The sequence below is a fragment of the Saccopteryx bilineata genome, chromosome 5 (genome assembly GCF_036850765.1).
Source record: "Saccopteryx bilineata isolate mSacBil1 chromosome 5, mSacBil1_pri_phased_curated, whole genome shotgun sequence".
Lineage (NCBI taxonomy): Eukaryota > Metazoa > Chordata > Mammalia > Chiroptera > Emballonuridae > Saccopteryx > Saccopteryx bilineata.
Genome location: NC_089494.1, coordinates 254873844 through 254892913, shown reverse-complemented (window position 1 = coordinate 254892913; position 19070 = coordinate 254873844). Strand labels below are relative to the sequence as shown.

The 19070-nt window shown below is 40.3% G+C and overlaps 1 pseudogene; it reads left to right on the top strand.

Annotated features, from left to right (window-relative positions):
• The first annotated feature begins 314 nt into the window (after window positions 1-314).
• On the top strand, window positions 315-895 carry LOC136338419 (high mobility group protein B2 pseudogene; annotated as a pseudogene).
• The last annotated feature ends 18175 nt before the right edge of the window (window positions 896-19070 follow it).

Sequence of the window (19070 nt, the reverse complement as noted above, 5' to 3'; positions counted from 1 at the left end):
TATGGCATGGGGTTTTGTAAAGATTTGATAACATTGTACATGTAAACCTCTTAGCAAAATACCTGGTTCATAGTTTAAAAGTCACCAATCATTAGCTATTATTATTTATAACAGATAAAAGTATTTTTTAAACACTTCCAAAAATAAAGCAATAAATTCACACCATGATATAAAGAGACTGTCTGATAAACCAGTTAATGCCGGAGCTCAGCAAGGGAGCCCTCTCGGTCAGACCCGGCTGCATGGCGCAACTCTGAGGAAAATGTACCTCCAGATAGACACCATCTGTCAGCCATGGGTAAGGGAGCCCCAACAAGCCGAGGGGCAAGATGTCCTCGTATGCCTTCTTCGTGCAAACCTGCCCGGAGGAGCACAAGAAGAAGCACCCGGACTCTTCCGTCAACTTCTCCGAGTTCTCCAAGAAGTGCTCGGAGAGATGGAAGACCATGTCAGCAAAGGAAAAGTCAGAGTTCAAAGATATGGCCAAGAGTGACAAAGCTCGCTATGACAGGGAGATGAAAAATTACGTTCCTTCCAAAGGTGGTAAGAAGGGAAAGAAAAAAGATCCCAATGCTCCTAAAAGGCTTATATCTTCCTTCTTCCTGTTTTGCTCTGAACATCGCCCAAAGATCAAAAGTGAACACCCTGGTTTGTCCATTGGGGATACTGCAAAAAACTGGGTGAAATGTGGTCTGAACAGTCAGTCAGCCAAAGATAAGCAAACATATGAGCAAAAAGCAGCTAAGCTAAAGGAGAAATATGGAAAGGATATTGCTGCCTTCTGTGCCAAGGCAAAAGTTAAGTGGGAAAGAAGGGTCCTGGCAGGCCAACAAGCTCAAGGAAGAAGAACCAACCAGAAGATGAGGAGGAGGAAGAAGAGGAAGATGAAGAATAAATGGCTGTCCTGTAATGTGTATGGAGTATGTTTGTATGCTCAGGCAATTGTTTGGCAAAGAATGTGAATTCAAGTGCAGCTCAATATTAGCTTCAGTATAAAAACTGTACAGGGCGAGTGACATCAGAGAAATGGCACCGTGAGGAGCAATACTGATAAATCTCTCCAAAATTTCAACAAGTTCTTCAACCAGACACAGAAAAATCTATCCTTGGAGCATCTAGAAGTCCCACACACTGTACACGAAGGTATGATCCGAGTGAAAAATTGACTAAATATCTATATAGTCAACCCCGAAGGAAATAAGATAGAGAAAGGAACACTCTGCCTTCCTCACTAACCTAAGCAAGGGCTGCTTTCACTTGGAACTGAGATAGAGGGCTAAGGGTGTGGAGGGATCAAGCCAGGCTGTGGCACAGAAGTCTAAGCCGAGGAAAGAGTGTGCCTGCGGCACTCAGCAAATGTGAGCTAACACCTGTGCCAGACCCTGGCAAAGACGGGCGAGTGGCGGCTGCCATTAGACCTGATATTCTGGCTGGTGAGCACGGATAGTGTGCGAGAGGTCCCTCCTAGCACCCCAGGAGTAGGCGCCTGTGTTCCCGGATGGAGGGGAAGAGTCAGAGGCCTTTGTGTGGGTTGTGACCAGAGTCTCGTGTGGTCCCTGCACCCTGAATGGGGAGTGCACCAAAGCAAACTTCCCTACAACCAAACTTCTCCGGGCGGGGCGCCTCACCCAGCCATTCAAGCTAATAGCCCCGGGGGGGGGGGGGGCGTGCAAGCAGCTTGCAGTCTGACTCAGGAGCAGATCTGCGGATCCAATCACTGAAGTTAGCTTAACCCACAGTCTGCTCACCTCCCAACTGACCTATGAGACTCTAACTGACAAGATCTCTCTTGTCAGCAATCTAAGACAAGAGGTGTGATATTTTTCAGTGCCTCTTGCTATGCAAGATCTCTCTTAGTTCAGCAATCTAAGACAAGAGGTGTGATATTTTTCAGTGCCTCTTGCTATGCACTTAGGGGTGGGGGCAACTTTTGATTGGCAGAGCTTTAATACTTAGGGCTATATGTTAAAAAGAGGGATTTGGCAGGTTTTAAGACCTCCTCTTTTGCAAACAGCGACTAGGCCATCTTCTACCCAGCCAAAACAGGTTACAAAGTGCAAAAAGCTTGGGGAGAGTGGTCCCACAGAATGCTGAGGCATACTGAACATGCCTGGAGGTGCATAGAAAGGCACCTTGAGAGCAATTGGCTCCCAGCCCCGTCTGATTATGCTGGTGGCTCTGACTGACAGAACCTTACCCAGAGCCCTGTGCTGAGTGGGGATAGAGAGGAGATTTGCCAGCTCTTTGAGCCTCTTACTCTCCAGGCAGAGGCAGCAGCAACCCCATAGCTGGATCATCAGGCTGCTAATTCAGGAAGGAGAGACTAGGAGAGAGGCTCCGGGAAAATGAATTCTCTCATTGTCAGAGCCTGCAGATGCTAACGAGCCTCGACTGCCAACAAGACTGAAGCCTAATATTTGACATCACCATAGAGACTTATCAACTGCAAATCTCTACCTAAGTATGCCACAGGGGCAGAGCCTGGGGTAAAGAGTCACCAACCAGGAAGAAGGAGAGGAAAGAAAAAGGAAGAAGATAGCCTCTCAAAATCAAGAAAAATCCACAGACTTTATAACCTTTTCCATTTTTTTTTGTTTCTTTTATCTTCTTGTCTTGATTATTTTCTTTTTCTTCCACCCTGGTCGTTTTATTCTCTGCACATATTATTCTTTCCTCTTCTTGAACTACACTGCCCATAAGTGTTACATTTCCCATTTTTTTCTATTCTTCTTCCTTTCTCTCTATGAGGGTTGCACTCCAAAACCCTTAACTCTCTCTCTCTCTCTCTCCTTTTGTTCTTTTTTCTTCTTTTTTCCTTTCTTCTTTCTCCCTCTATATTAGTGTCTTCTTTTCTCCTTTACTTTTCCTCTCATTCAATCTTCAATCATGAACAAATTATTTTATTTGGGACTCAAATTTTTTCTTTGTGGCAATTTGGGTGCTTTTTACTTCACTTTTTAACTCATTAGCATTCCTCCCAACCCTGGCTCTCCATTCTATCTAGTTTTTGCTCCACTTAATACAATAGTAATTTAAAAATTTTTTTCCTTTTTCCTGTTTCCCTCTTATCCCTCTCATTATATCTCTTAGTCAACCATCACTTACAAACAAATCATTTTATTCTTGACCCAAATTTTTTCCTTTTTTGCATTTTGTGGGTCCCTACCTTCCTTTTTCCCCCTTTATCACTTCTCCCCAACTCAAGCCCTCCATTACAGGTAGTTTTTGTTCCATTTAGCACAATATAATTCACAATTCATCACAATTTTTTCTCAAAGAGGAGGGGAGAAGCGAGGAGGAAAAAAAAGGGGGGGAATAATAAATTTTCTTTTCTTTCTTCCATTTTTTCTTTTTTCTTTTTATTCTTTATTAATTCTCATTAGTACTATCAACAAAACCACCCTCAGATGCCATTAAAGAAAAGGAAATCGAATATCATGGATACAAAAGACAGAGATGTAGCACAGATAGATGAGGAAAAGTCTAGGAGAAAAAATTTAATATATTGGAAACCTTGAAGCTAAATGACAGAGAATTTAAAATAGAAATCCTAAAAATACTCAGAGATATGCAAGAAAACACAGAAAGGCAATTTAAGGAGCTCAGAAAACAACTCAACAAACACAAATAATATATTACCAAGGAAATTAAAACTATAAAAACAAATCAAACAGAGATGAAAAACTCAATCATGAACTGAAAAATGAGGTAACAAGCTTAGCTAGCAGAGCAGGCCAGTTAGAATGTAGGATTAGTGACATAAAAGACAAGCAACTTGAGGCACAACAAAGAGAAGAAAGAGACTCAAAAATTAAAAAAAAATGAGAAAGCCCTACGGGAATTGTCTGACTCCATCAAAAACTAACATAAGCATAATAGGTATATCAGAGGGAGAAGAGAGAGAAAATGGAATGGAGAACATATTTAAACAAATCATAGATGAGAAATTCCTAAACCTGTGGAAAGAACTAAAGCCTCAAATTCAAGAAGCAAACAGAACACCGAGTTTTCTTAACCCCAACACACCTACTCCAAGGCACATCATATTAAAATTGGCACAAACCAATGACAAAGAAAAAAAAATTCTCAAGGCAGCCAGGGAAAAGAAGAATACAACATATAAAGGAAGGCCTATTAGATTATCATCAGATTTCTCAGTAGAAACTCTACAAGCTAGAAGAGAGTGGACCCCAATATTTAAAGTCCTGAAAGAGAGAAACTTTCAGCCAAGAATAATATACTCATTAAAGCTATCCTTCAAATACAAAGGAAAAATAAAAACATTCACAGATACAGAAAAGATGAGGGAATTTATCATCAAAAACCCCCACTCCAGGAATTACTAAAGGGGGTTTTCCAAACAGATACAAAGAACAAAACAAAACAAAACCACAAGTAAAAGCTCCACCAAGAACACAATAAAACCAAATTTAAACTGTGACAACAAAAACAAAAAAAGAAAGGGGAGAGGACAGAGAATAACAGTAGCAAAGGACGATGGAGTGCAGAAGCACTCATAAGATAGTGCACTACAATATACATGGTAGGTACTCTTTTCATTACTTAATAGTAACCACCCTTGAAAAAACCACCACAGAAGCACATGACTTAAAAAAGTTAGCAACAGAGGAAACAAGTATGGAATACAACCAAACAAAAACAAATGATAGAAAAACAAAAGAGAAGAATCAAACAAGATACAAAACTAAAAGAAGGCAATTTATAAAATGGCAATAAGAAACCCACAAGTGTCAATAATTACACTAAATGTAAATGGATCAAATGCACCAATAAAAAGACATAGAGTAGCAGAATGGATTTAAAAAGAAAATCCAACTGTATGCTACCTACAAGAAACACATCTAAGCAACAAGGATAAAAACAAATTCAAAGTGAAAGGCTGGAAAACAATACTCCAAGCAAATAACATCCAAAAAAAAAAAGTAGGTGTAGCAATACTCATATCTAATAATGCTGTCTACAAGACAGCAAAAGTACTCAGAGACAAAAATGGTCATTTCATAATGATTAAGGGGACACTGAATCAAGAAGACATAACAATTTTTAATATATATGCACCAAACCAAGGAGAATCAAAATATATAAGACAGCTACTTATTAACCTTAAAACAAAAACTGACAAAAATAAAATCATACTTGGAGACTTCAATACACCACTGAAAGCTCTAGATTGTTCATCCAAACAGAAAATCAATAAAGATATATTGGCCTTAAACAAACACTAAAGCACCTGGATATGATAGATATCTACAGGACATTTCATCCCAAAATGACAGAGTATACATTTTTCTCTAGTGTACATGGAACATTCTCAAGATTTGAGCATATGTTGGGCCACAAAAATAACATCAGCACTGTTGGTGGAATGTAAAGTAGTACAACCATTATGGAAGAAAGTATGGTGGTTCCTCAAAAAACTGAAAATAGAACTACCTTATGACCCAGCAATACCTCTACTGGGTATATACTCCAAAAACTCAGAAACATTGATACGTAAAGACACATGCAGCCCCATGTTTATTACAACATTGTTCACAGTGGTCAGGACATGGAAACAACCAAAAAGCCCGTCAATAGATGACTGGATAAAGAAGATGTGGCACACATACACTATGGAATACTACTCAGCCATAAGAAATGATGACATCGGAACATTTACAGCAAAATGGTGGGATCTCGATAACATGATACGAAGCGAAATAAGTAAATCAGAAAAAACCAGAAACTGCATTATTGCATACGTAGGTGGGACATAAAAGTGAAACTAAGAGACATTGATAAGAGTGTGGTGGTTACGGGGGGGAGGGGGGAATGGGAGAGGGATAGGGGGTGGGGAGGGGCACAAAGAAAACAAGATAGAAGGTGACAGAGAACAATCTGACTTTGGGTGGTGGGTATGCAACATAATTGAACGACAAGATAACCTGGATTTGTTATCTTTGAATATATGTATCCTGATTTATTGATGTCACCCCATTAAAAAATAAAATTATAAAAAAAAAATAATGTAACAAAAAAGAAATACAAAACAGTCATCAGCCCAAACTCATTAAAAAAAGGTCTCCTGAAAAAAAAAAAAAAAAAGTGAAACTAAGAGACATTGATAAGAGTGTGGTGGTTACGGGGGGGAGGGGGGAATGGGAGAGGGAAAGGGGGAGGGGGAGGGGCACAAAGAAAACAAGATAGAAGGTGACAGAGGACAATCTGACTTTGGGTGATGGGTATGCAACATAATTGAACGACAAGATAACCTGGACTTGTTATCTTTGAATATATGTATCCTGATTTATTGATGTCACCCCATTAAAAAAATAAAATTATTATAAAAAATAAATAAATAACATCAGCAAATTCAGAAAAATCGAAATTGAACCAAGCATATTTTCTGATCATAAAGCCTTGAAATTAGAATTCAGTTGCAGAAAAGAGGGAAAAAACCCACAAAATTGTGAAAACTAAACAACATACTTTTAAAAAATGAATGGGTCAAAGAAAAAATAAGCGCAGAGATAAAAAGATATATACAGACAAATGAAAATGACAATATGACATATCAGAATCTCTGGGATGCAGCAAAAGCAGTGATAAGAGGGAAGTTCATATCACTTCAGGCCTATATGAACAAACAAAAGAGAGCCCAAGTAAACCACTTAACTTCACACCTTAAAGAACTAGAAAAAGAAGAACAAAGACAACCCAAAGCCAGCCGAAGAAAGGAGATAATAAAAATCAGAGCAGAAATAAATGAAATAGAGAACAAAAAACTATAGAAAAAATTAATAAAACAAGAAGCTGGTTCTTTGAAAAGATCAACAAAATTGACAAACCCTTGGCAAGACTCACCAAGGAAAAAAGAGAAAGGACTCATATAAACAAAATCCAAAATGAAAGAGGAGAGATCACCACAGATATCATAGATATATAAAGAATTATTGTAGAATACTACCAAAAACTATATGCAAGTAAATTCAACAATCTAGAGGAAATGGATAAATTCCTAGAACAATACAACCTTCCTAGACTGAGTCAAGAAGAAGCAGAAAGCTTAAACAGACCAATTAGCAGGGAGGAAATAGAAAAAACTATTGAAAACCTCCCCAAAAATAAAAATCCAGGCCCAGACGATTATAGTAGTGAATTCTATGAAACATTCAAAGAAGACTTGGTTCCTATTCTACTGAAAGTCTTCCAAAAAATTGAAGAAGAAGCAATACTTCCAAACACATTTTATGAGACCAACATAACCCTCATACCGAAACCAGGCAAGGATGGCACAAAAAAAGAAAACTACAGACCAATATCTCTAATGAATACAGATGCTAAAATACTAAACAAAATACTAGCAAATCAAATACAACAATATATTAAAAAAATAATACATCATGATCAAGTGGGATTCATCCCAGAATCTCAAGGATGGTTCAAAATACATAAAAACGGTTAATGTAATACACCATATCAACAAAGAACAAAAACCACATGATCTTATCAATAGTTGCAGAAAAGGCATTCGATAAAATACAACACAACTTTATGTTTAAGACACTCAACAAAATGGGTATAGAAGGAAAATATCTCAACATGATAAAGGCCATATATGATAAACCATCAGCTAACATTATATTAAATGGCACTAAACTGAAGGCTTTCCCCCTTAAATCAGGAACAAGACAGGGTTATCCACTCTCTTCACTCTTATTTAACGTGGTGCTAGAAGTTCTAGCCAGAGCAATCAGACAAGACAAAGAGATAAAAGGCATCCATATCGGAAAAGAAGAAGTAAAGGTATCACTTTTTGCAGATGATATGATCCTATACATCGAAAACCCCAAAGACTCCACAAAAAGATTACTAGAAACAATAAGCCAATACAGTAAGGTCACAGCATACAAAATTAATATACAAAAGTCCATAGCCTTTCTATATGCCAACAATGAAACATTAGGAAATGAACTCAAAAAAAATAATCCCCTTCACTATTGCAAGAACAACAGCAAAATACCTAGGAATAAACATAAGAATGTAAAGGACTTATATAATGAAAACTACAAAGCATTGTTAAGGGAAATCGAAAAAGACACAATGAGATGGAAAAATATTCCTTGTTCTTGGATAGGAAGAATAAATATAATCAAAATGGACATATTACCCAAAGCAATATACAAATTGAATGCAATTCCCATAAAAATTCCAATGACATTTTTTAAAGAAATGGAACAAAAAGTCATCAGATTTATATGGAACTATAAAAAACCCCGAATAGCCAAAGCAATTCTAAAGAAAAAGAATGAAGCTGGGGCATTACAATACCTGACTTCAAACTATATTATAGAGCCACGACAATCAAAAAAGCATGGTATTGGCAGAAAAATAGACACTCAGACCAATGGAACAGAATAAAAAGTCCAGAAATGAAACCACATGTATGTGGTCAAATAATTTTCGATAAAGGGACCAACAACACACAATGGAAAAAAGAAAGCCTCTTCAACAAATGGTGCTGGGAAAACTGGAAAGCCACATGCAAAAGAATGAAACTCAACTACAGTTTGTCCCCTTGTACTAAAATTAATTCAAAATGGATCTAAGACCTAAATATAAGTCCTGAACCAATAAAGTACATAGAAGAAGACATAGATACTAAACTCATGGACCTGGGTTTTAAAGAGCATTTTATGAATTTGACTCCAAAGGCAAGGGATGTGAAGGCAAAAATAAATGAATGGGACTACATCAGACTAAGAAGTTTTTGCTCAGCAAGAGAAACTGACAACAAAATAAACAGATAGCCAACTAAATGGGAAATGATATTTTCAAACAACAGTTCAAATAAGGACCTAATATCTAAAATATACAAAGAATGCATAAAACTCAACAACAAACAAACAATCCAATAAAAAAATGGGAAGAGGACATGAACAGACAGTTCTCCCAGGAAGAAATACAATTGGCCAACAGATATATGAAAAGATGCTCATCTTTATTAGTTATTAGAGAAATGCAAATCAAAACTGCAATGAGATACCACCTCACACCTGTTAGATTAGCTATTATCAACAAGACAGGTAATAGCAAGTGTTGGAGAGGCTGTGGAGCAAAAGGAACCCTCATTCACTGTTGGTGGGAATATAAAGTAGTACAACCATTATGGAAGAAAGTATGGTGGTTCCTCAAAAAGTTAAAAATAGAACTACCTTATGACCCAGCAATCCCTCTACTTGGTATATACCCCAAAAACTCAGAAGCATTGATACGTAAAGATACATGCAGCCCCATGTTCATTGCAGCATTGTTCACAGTGGCGAAGACACTCTCTTGACAGTGATTGGTTCAGAAATTGGCAAGTGACCTAATTTGGATAACATGATGTAAAGAGAGGTCTACGAAGGTGCAGTGTGAGCCCTAATAATTTTTTTGTAACGGAAGTGTCTGAAGCATCCATTTATGTCAAAGAGGCATCCACTTCAACGATGGTTATTTCCAATAAACACATTACCAACTGCAGGATTAAAGAGCGAAGCCACCTCCCCCCACCTAGGTTTACTATGTTTTAGAGATCTTGATTGATTTCAGTAACTAACCATGTGGGCCACTTGTTTCTTTCTCTTCCCAGGCTTTAAATTCTTTCTCTTATGCTTTTATATTCACCAATAAAGAGTAAGTCCATACCACCCTAGGCCTTCACCCTGGACCCCGATAAAAGCAGAACACCAGATCTGTATGAATGTATATATATATTTTATTTTTCTCTCTCTCTCTTTCTCTAGTAACCTCACTGTCTGACCCTGTGTGTGCTGTGTAATTTTTAGGCCCTGTGGATAAAAACACCATTATTTTTTTCAGTTTCCCAATGGTTATTGCTGAAGGGCATTTGCATCATAACAGAAAGCACAGGGCTGGTCCAGCTACAACAGTGGTTACTGATAGGGGAGACCAGCACAAAACATTGGTGCTTCTAAGGAAGTTTTTATTTCTGGGAATCTTTTTAAAAGTAATCCCTCTCCCTTCATCCCCTGAGCACACTGGCATGTAAAAGTCCAGAACTTGCTGTCACATCTCAGGTCCAGCCTGCAGGTGAGGCTGACACAGAGATCTCGGCTCCTCTTAGATGAACTTTCATTTGAGCCCATGCCTTTCCTGGCTAGTCCGAGTTGGGTTCTCAACTATTTGTTGTAGGCATCATCCTAACTGACACATTATTCTAGGGGTTATATTTTTTAAAGTTTTGACACCGGATGCAGTCAATTTTATGTGTCTAAAAAATTCATGTATGCCTATCTACATGCTATTTTCTATGATTTTTTTTCATCTTAGGACTTTTGAATTACCCTAAATCAAAATCAATAATATAGTGACTTAGTCTGGTTTGCATTAATTTGAGAAAACCATCATTTCCCTTCTTCATATAGTTCTCAGTTGGGAAGTAATTGAATGAGTTATTTAACTTTCTGTCTAGAGTATTCTAAAATGAGCTTGACTTGTCTTCCGTCCTTAGTACTAGAGAAAATAAACTTTCCTAAGGTTCTGGCTCTTTTTGGCTTAGCTTTGTGACTCTTCTTCCTATTTCTTCCCCCAATAATGGTGTACCTGTCCCTTCTACTTCACCAATGTCCATTGCCCTGGGGGAAATGAGCTACCGCAACAAGTTGTCTAATATGAGGCCATTCCTTAATAGAGACAGTGGACTTTAATCTTAGGGACCAATTCAGAAGAATTCTCAGTTGTGATTTTTTTCAAATACTTTTCTCTCGCAGTCTCTCCATTCTTGTCATTGGAACTGCAGTTGGGTATTTTTAGACTTTGTCACTCTCTTTTCAGTATCTTCCTATATTTTCTCATATTCTGATCTCTCTCTGTGCTGTATTCTGGTAACTCCTTCTGGTATTTTAGTTCACAATTCTGTCTTCTGTCTAAACCAGGGGTCTCAAACTCGCAGCCTGCGGGCCACATGCGGCCCGCTGAACAATTTTGTGCGGCCCGCGTGAGTTTGAGACCCCTGGTCTAAACTGACAAATTTCTATTTTACCGTGTCCACAAAATTTCTATTGTAAATGATCATATTTTTCATTTCTAACCCTTCTACTTTTCTTTTACAGCTCAGTGTGGTATCTGTAAATAATCTTCTGATGCATTTGCATTTTTTTATATTCTATTTTTGATACTTTGAATATTTTATATTCTGGTTTTATAGTTTCAATAACTTTGATTTTTCCGATATGGTTCTGCTGTTCTCTGCTTCTGCTAATTATTCCCTCACAGTGGCTTGTTTCCTCTTGCTTTGCCGTTCCACTGTAGGTTTCTAGTCCTTGGAACGTTGTCAGTAGGAATTATTTGAATCTTGAGTTCAGAATATGTTCATTGGAGAAGATATGGGTCTATTTCTTCTGGTAAGGCAAAAACTAGGTAGTATGTTATGGGTTTTTGTTCGTTTGTTTGTTTTTGTTTCTGTTTTTTCATTTCACAGAAGAGAAATTTAACCCTAAATCCCCAAGTATGGGGTCTATAGTTAAGAATTTTTATTTTATTTTTATTTAAAACAGAGATTGATTTAGTGGTATCCTTGTTCTTTCTCTCTCTCTCTCTCTCTCTCTCTCTCTCTCTATATATATATATATATATATATATATATATATATATATATAAAACCATTCATATATGGTTATGAATATTCCTTTTTCAGGGTCCCGCCTTTTTCTCTACTTACCTGAGCTCAGTTTCTAGGATTCCTCCTTTTGGTTTCAGGATTGTTAGAGATTCATTTACTTATTCATTCATTCAAAGGTTTATTGAGTGCCCATGTGTCTATGCTAGATAGTGAGGATATAAAGGCTAAGATCCTATCCTATCTGCCAGCAAGGATCTTGTCATCCAGAGGTAGTGCTGGGTAACAGTCCTTCCACAGAGAAGGAAACCTGGGAGCATGTTCCTGACTCTGTGTTAGGATAGGAGGATACACTGACCCTCACCATCATGCCCTAGCTCACACATTTGACATTATTTAAATATTGCTACACATTGGTTTCTGCATTAGTTTCTGCATTAATCTTGCTTCCCCAGATAGGCTGTGAGCAACTTGAAGAGAGAAAATGTTATGTTCTCTGAAACACAACTCAACAAAGATATAATGTGTTGATTTACTGATTTCTGTTAATAAGAGAAAGATTGGTTATGAGACTTGGCTCATAGTCCTAACTGATTTGACTTGTCTTTTACTCCTATGTCCATCTCACTTCCCTCTCTTAGTAGTCTGTACGCCAGGACTCACCAACTTGGCTGTTCTCTTTCAGCACCTTCCACTCTTTTGGTTCCTGACTTGCTCAGCAGACACCTAATTGACAATCAGCTTTTTCTACTGTTACACCCTAGTGTCAGAGTTTTTTGGAGAAAAAAATTACACATTGGAGGGATGGGGACCCAACAGGTAACAGACTCTTGATCTCTCTCTTCAGTTGAGCCCTCACTCTGCCTGGCACACACACACTTCTCGTATGTATGTTCCACCAGTGCTCTTTCCTGTTCCCAAGGGGGCTCTTCCACCTGTACAGCTTCTTCCTGAGGTCCTTCCTCACCACTTCCTCTCTCTCTCTCTCTGAGGATAATAAATTGCACACAGAGGAGAGAGAACAGGAGTCTTATGAACATATTCTTTACCTCCCTGCCTCTTTTATTTTCTATCAATTCTCATCTTAATTTTTTCCTTCTTGTTTGAAAGGAAGTGACTCCTTGCCTCTTCCCTTTCCTCCTGTTTAAGAACCATCCTTCCACCCATGCTCTCGATCCTCTCCCCTCTTACCTTTTCAGGATTTTGCTTCAACAATTAATCAGTTTCTTTCTTAAGACATTAACCTATTCCTTTCTACTGTCTGTTGCCCTTCAGCATAAAATAAGATGCAAATGTCTTCTACTCTAAGAAACCAGTTCCGTTTCTCTCCCTTGCCACAGGATGATGGAGTAGGCATTTTGACTGAGACAACCTGAGAGATGCGTAGTAACAAGGTGAACTGTGAGACAGACCTGGAAAGGGTTAGATTACTGACTTTCAACCAGTGTATAAAGATGGCATTAGCCAAAATGAGGACAGCTTCTGTAGATCTCATAGGCGTTTAGGAGCCAGTTCAAACTGAACAAACAGGAAGAAACCTGACCCCAAACCTCAGACTGGAGCTGGTATTCTGCAAGTTCAGCTTGGCCTAGCCAATGTGCACTTGGACTAAATACCTGTGAACAAGAAATAAAGCCTGATAATTTGGGTTGGTTTGTCACACAGCATTATTGCAGCAATAGCAGACTAATACAAGCTGGCACTTAAACAGTGGAGAACCAAGAGTCAAACGGTGGAAAAGAGATTGAGTCCTCTTCTTTCCATGCCCAGAAAGTCATATTTCTGCTACCCATCTGGTTGCCAGGGGAAAAAATGAATCGATCACAATCATGTTTCTCTTAATGCAGTGAAGTTCTTTCTTTCCAGTTTGTTTTCTTTGCCTTTTCTTCCTTCCTTTCTTTTTTCATTACTTTTCACTGTTGAACCTGTACAGTTTACTAAGTATTAAGAATACAAAATAAAATATAAGATCTACCAGAAAGTTCTGTCCGTATCTATCACAACAAGTTTCGACACGTAAGCACATGTTTATTTGGCGCATGTGTGCCTCTCTATTTTTATCACTTAATGTATACATACTAATGTAGCAAATTAACTAAAACAAAGTTGATTCACGTTAGTATTATGTGTGAAGCCATAGTGTACCCATGGCTACTGATAAAGTTCATTTACGCCACTGTAATTTTTACGAATTTCAACAAGGAAGAAATGCTATAGAAGCATGTCTGTCGCATCCACCATATTCCCCGGACTTAGCACCCTCCGACTATCACTTGTTTTTGTCCTTACAAAATTTTTTGAAGGGCAAAAAATTCAAAAATGAAGAAGATATCAAACAAGCACTGGTTCAATTTTTTGCATCAAAAGATAAAACATTTTTCAAAAATGAGATATACAGATTGCCCTTACGCTGGCAAGAAATCATTAATAATAATGGTAATTATAATATTTAATAAAGTTTATTGACGGAAAGAAAAATTTGTATTTTGTTTTATTCCAAAAACAGACAGAACTTTCTGGTAGACCTTATATAAGATCCGTCTTCTTGTTTAAATGGGGAAATGTACTGTTAACTAATAATTGACCCACATGCAAAGGCCCTGTAAAAGCGTTGTCTGGAGGAGGAAGTTATGCTATATAGAAAGTAGAGAAAAGGGAGAGGGCAGCTCTGAGAACTGCCACTCCGTCATGGCCTTGTGCCAGGCACGGAGATGAGGGACACCGTCCCTGCCCTTGCTTCTTCCCAGCTCCTTGGAGTGCAGAAGTCACGTGGCTGCAGCACACCCTCTGTACCGGGGGCTTTCTCACACGTCACTCCTTGGAAATCTTTTCCTCTTCCTCTAGCCACCAACTTTGGGTCCTTTTCCAAGCGAGGCTTTCTCTACATCCAGGAGCAGGTTGATTTCCTTTCCATATGCATCATAGCACTTGCTATGTCTATTACTGTCATGTGCATCATATTTGATATAAAACAGACATAAATGTCTGTTTTCACTGCTAGCCAACTGGTCCAAAACAAGTCTGTCTGGTGTACTGCCTCATCTCCACCAACTAGCTTAGTGTAGAAAGCTAAAGGGGACTCAGTAAACTGAAAGCACGTTGGGTAGCATTGAATCTCTAAAGGTCTATTATGCTTGTGACAATAGACACAGGGGCAGGGAGAGGGTTTGCAAGAAGTGCCTAACTCATCAGTTCAAATGACCAGATTGCTGCCCAACCTGACCCTTGAAGTTGAAGAAAAAAAAGGAAAGAAAGAGAAATCCAATTTGGGTCTCGCAGGAGTTCAACCAGCACTTTGCATTGCCGAGGACTCTCAAACAGATAGAAAATCTCACTCCTGAACAGCCGGCCTCGCTCACAGCTCATGACGCAGGCTGGCATTAACATTTCCTGGAATTGATGTGTATCTGTAGCGTGTGCTGCTGGGAGACTTTGTCTTATTCACAGGCATACAAACCCCTGAATCCTACAAATCCCTGTGGGTGGTGGCCGGGGTAGTGGAAGGCAGTGTGGGAGCCCACAGTGGGAGGCTGCACCAGGAACTGGCTTGCTCACTCCACCTAAGCAACCTGCCTCTAGCCTGGGGGTGCAGGAGCCCAGCAAGTCTGGTCTGCTCTGACCCTGACCTTGGTCTTGTTGTTAGGAGGCTGCTGCCTGTGCTCTGTTCTTTATTCCATGGAATCATTCCATTCCTTCTCCTCTTTGTTGCAAACAAGAAAAATACAAAAATCTTTTCTTCCTGGCAACCAGACTGTCTGCTGTATCCATCCAATCATTTGAAAACATTTCTCAGCATGAAAAGGAATCTTTTGTGCATGCAAATCCACTTCTGTATCCTCAAGAAGTTTTTAGTCATCACGGCCACGTGGTCACGCAGAAGACTCACACATAATACGGCACGTGATCGCAGGATTTTCTTAAAGCCCACCTGCCGCCATGAGAAGGGAGAGCAGTACTTTCCTAAGACAACAGCCCTCAAACTAAGAACAGTTTTTACAGCTTCAAATGGCTGGGGGAAAGGGGGAAGTCAAAAGAAAAATAGTATTTCTCGGAAGGAAGAATGAGACGAAATTGAAACTTTAGTTGTCCGTTCATAAAGTTTTATAGGAACACAACCATGCCCATCGGTAGAGGGCTTTTTAAGGCTCCTTCCTGCTGCAAGAGCCAGGTTGAATAGTCGTGACACGGACTGGACATGGTTGACAATAACAGAAGAAGCTGCTGACCCGTGCCCTGGAGGGGTGTGGATTTCATAATGGACCCGTCCTAAATTTCCCAGGGCCCATCTTGTGTTTCCAGCCAACTAAACTTACATGCACCTTCTGAAGAAAGGTGTGTGGTCACTGATAGTTCCTGTTGACTTTCAGCGACGCTTCTGTGCCCTCCCTCCTGTGAGGGGGTGTGTGTGACGTCACAACCCAGAGAGCGAATGATGGAGCAGGATCGGTCCTGATTCAGCAGAGCAGGCAGACCTTGCGCGTAGGTGTGCTGTCTGCACACCTGGCGAGAGTTTGCTCTCCTACGAGGGCCCTGGTATGCAAGAAAACCCAAGGAGGCCTTGTCTTCCTCCTCTGAAGGGAGTCACACCTCTGGGAAGAGTAGCAGACCAGCAGCCATGACTAGATGACCTCAGGGTCGCCTTTAGCAGTTCCCGTTGCTCCCTGTGGGTCTCCTGCGCCCTGTTCTTCCCTTGCTGTGGCGTGTCCGTGCAGAGAGCTATGACTGCTCCTCTGGACCTTCTAGACTGTGAATTCTGTTAGGGCAGGGTTTCTATATCTCTGTATTAGAAGCGCCTGGCAAGGGCTAGGCACAGGGTAGGTGTACACAAACGTGCAGAGAATCAGCAAAGCCTTTCATGCTTTGCACGCAGAGCCACAAATCTCAGGAGCCTGTGCTACTGTGACAGGAAGTACCTGAATCCACAGGTTAAGCATGACCTAGCTTTATGGGTATTGACAGTATATGAAACTCGATGGTAAAAACATAAATAAATAAAAACTCATGATTTTTCTAGTTAAAGAAGCATGGCTAGATTACAAAGTAAAAACCCCAGAATGTTTAAAAATAGAACATAAACTTCAAAGAACTTGACCTGATGATGGTGGCCATTTGGGGATTTGCCTCACATCTGTAGAATGAGGAAGAGGGTGACAGGTAGTAGTAATCTTTTTTGCTGCCAGATTGGTGGGGGAGGGAGGCTTAGCCGGTTTAGGATTATTCCGTGGGAACATGACCGAGGCCTCAGGAGTACAGGGAAGGGTGAAAAGTGAGTTAATGTTTAGTGGGGCATATTCTGAGTTGTTATCCTAGATGACAATGGCCTTGATTCTGTCTGGTCTTCAGAGGTTTGTCCAGCAGGTCACTCATAAGCTGCCCCTCATCCGCTCTCCCTCACTTCTGTCTGTCCTTCTCTTTCTCCATTCTAATCCTTTTGTTCCTTTTAGGTTCTTTTTTTTTTTGCTTCCCCTAGTCTCTGACGCACTGGACCGCTGAGAATCTGGATGGAGCCAGCTACCCTGATACTTCTTCACTTTCCTGTTACTGTTGGGGAGCATTGGGGGTCATGTGACATACAACAAGCTTTTGCATACAATTCCATTGTATTCATGGATCTCGAGTTAGTAACCCCTGTTCGGGTCTTAAGTTTAAAAAGATGAGATTTACTCTTTTCTGAGTAAATGGAGCTGGGGAGGAGGGGGTGAGATGAACAAGAGGTTCTCTCCCATCTGAGTTGCAGAGAAGGGGCACGATGGGGGATGTTCACAGACACATGTGTGAGGCATCCTAGCAGCAGGCAGCGCGAGCATCCAGTCCCCACCATGTGCCTGCTGCACCGTGTAATTCTGTAGCTCTTTGGGCAGCGCTTCCAGGCACGCGCTCTCTGAGTGACATTGATTTTTCGGGGAAGGGAGATCAAAAACAAGTGTTCTACTTGGTGTCCTGTGTTTTCTTGGGGAAATAAATAGATGAGCCAACTTGGACAGACAAGATCAGAGCAAAGAGAGAGAGAGAAGGCTCCCTGGAACCACCTTCCCTGAAATGGGATCTCTCAGAGTGACCCACAGGGGACAGAAAATAACTAGGCAGGCTGGGATTTGTCCCATGCTCAGCTCGAATGTCACATCTCGCTTCCATCTTAGCTCCGTGTCCTGGGACTCAAAGCTGCCGGCCCGCCACTGGGTGGCTGGTTGGTACCAGCAACTCTGCTTGCCTGTATCTTGACCATTTCTCTCCCTTGGGCTGCCACGGCTCACTGTCCCGTTATGTTTCTGGGTCTTGTTCTAGGACAGCACTGTCCACTAAAGCTTTCTGTGATGATGTGGATGTTTGAACAGTTCTCTGCTATGAAGCCCAGAGCATCTGGACTCACACATGGCTTTTGAGCACTTGAAACGTAGCTGACATGACTGCGAAGCTAGATTTTAAGTTCTATTTAATTTTAGGTCATTGAAATCAAAACAGCCACATGTAGCTATCTGCTAGCAACTTGGGGAAGATAGTGTCAGACTCTGGCAAGACTGCAAGTGTGAACCAGTGGCGTCCACACTGCCCAGGACTGGGAGGTTGTCAGAAATGTGCTATTCGGGGCTGCACCCAGATCTGCTGAATGAGGTTCAGCAGTGTGCCAATATTTCCAGGTGTTGGAGCACACATTCAAGTCTGAGAAGCACTGCTCGGAATGACTGCGTCTCAGGAAGAGATGTGCTATCAGTCAGCATAAACAAAGAAGCTCCAAGTCCCAGTGGCTAAAAAGGAACAAGTTTTACTTCTCACTGATGCTTCTTGTCCAGAGTAGACACTGTTCTGTATCATTCTCACTCCAGGTGTCCCGGGCATATGGACCAGTCTTCTTTGGATCAGTTTTTGTTGCCATGTCAAGAAGGAAAAACAGACAATTTGGTGAATTCTGTCATCTCTACAGGTGTGGTCAAGGCAAGTCACTTGACCACACCTCACTCAGAGAGGGCACGGAAGTGCAGTCCGGTCATCTGTCCAGAAGAGGGAGAAACAGAATACTTGGCGAATAGCACTAATGACGGTCACATACAATAAGCATCATTAGAGATTTTTTTTTTTTAACAGCCACTTCTGAGCATTATTATTTCAAGCCTGGACTTGCAATAGCTCTCTAGTGGTCTCCCTGCTGTCCTTCTCTTTTTTACATCACTACCACATTAACTCCTAAGACATAGAGCCAAATATGTCATTTCTCTGCTCAAAACCCTTCCACGACACCTCCTTGTCCACTGGGTTAAGTAAACTTGCTTTAGCATGATGTAGTGGAAAAAAACGTTAATGTTTTTATCTGTGTGACCTTGGACAGGGTCTAAACTAAGCAAGTTCTCTGAATCTCAGTTTTCTCATCATTTAACGTGAAGACAAAATAATACCTCCCCTGGCCAGATAGCTCACTTGGTTAGAAATCGTCCTGAAGCACAGAGGTTGC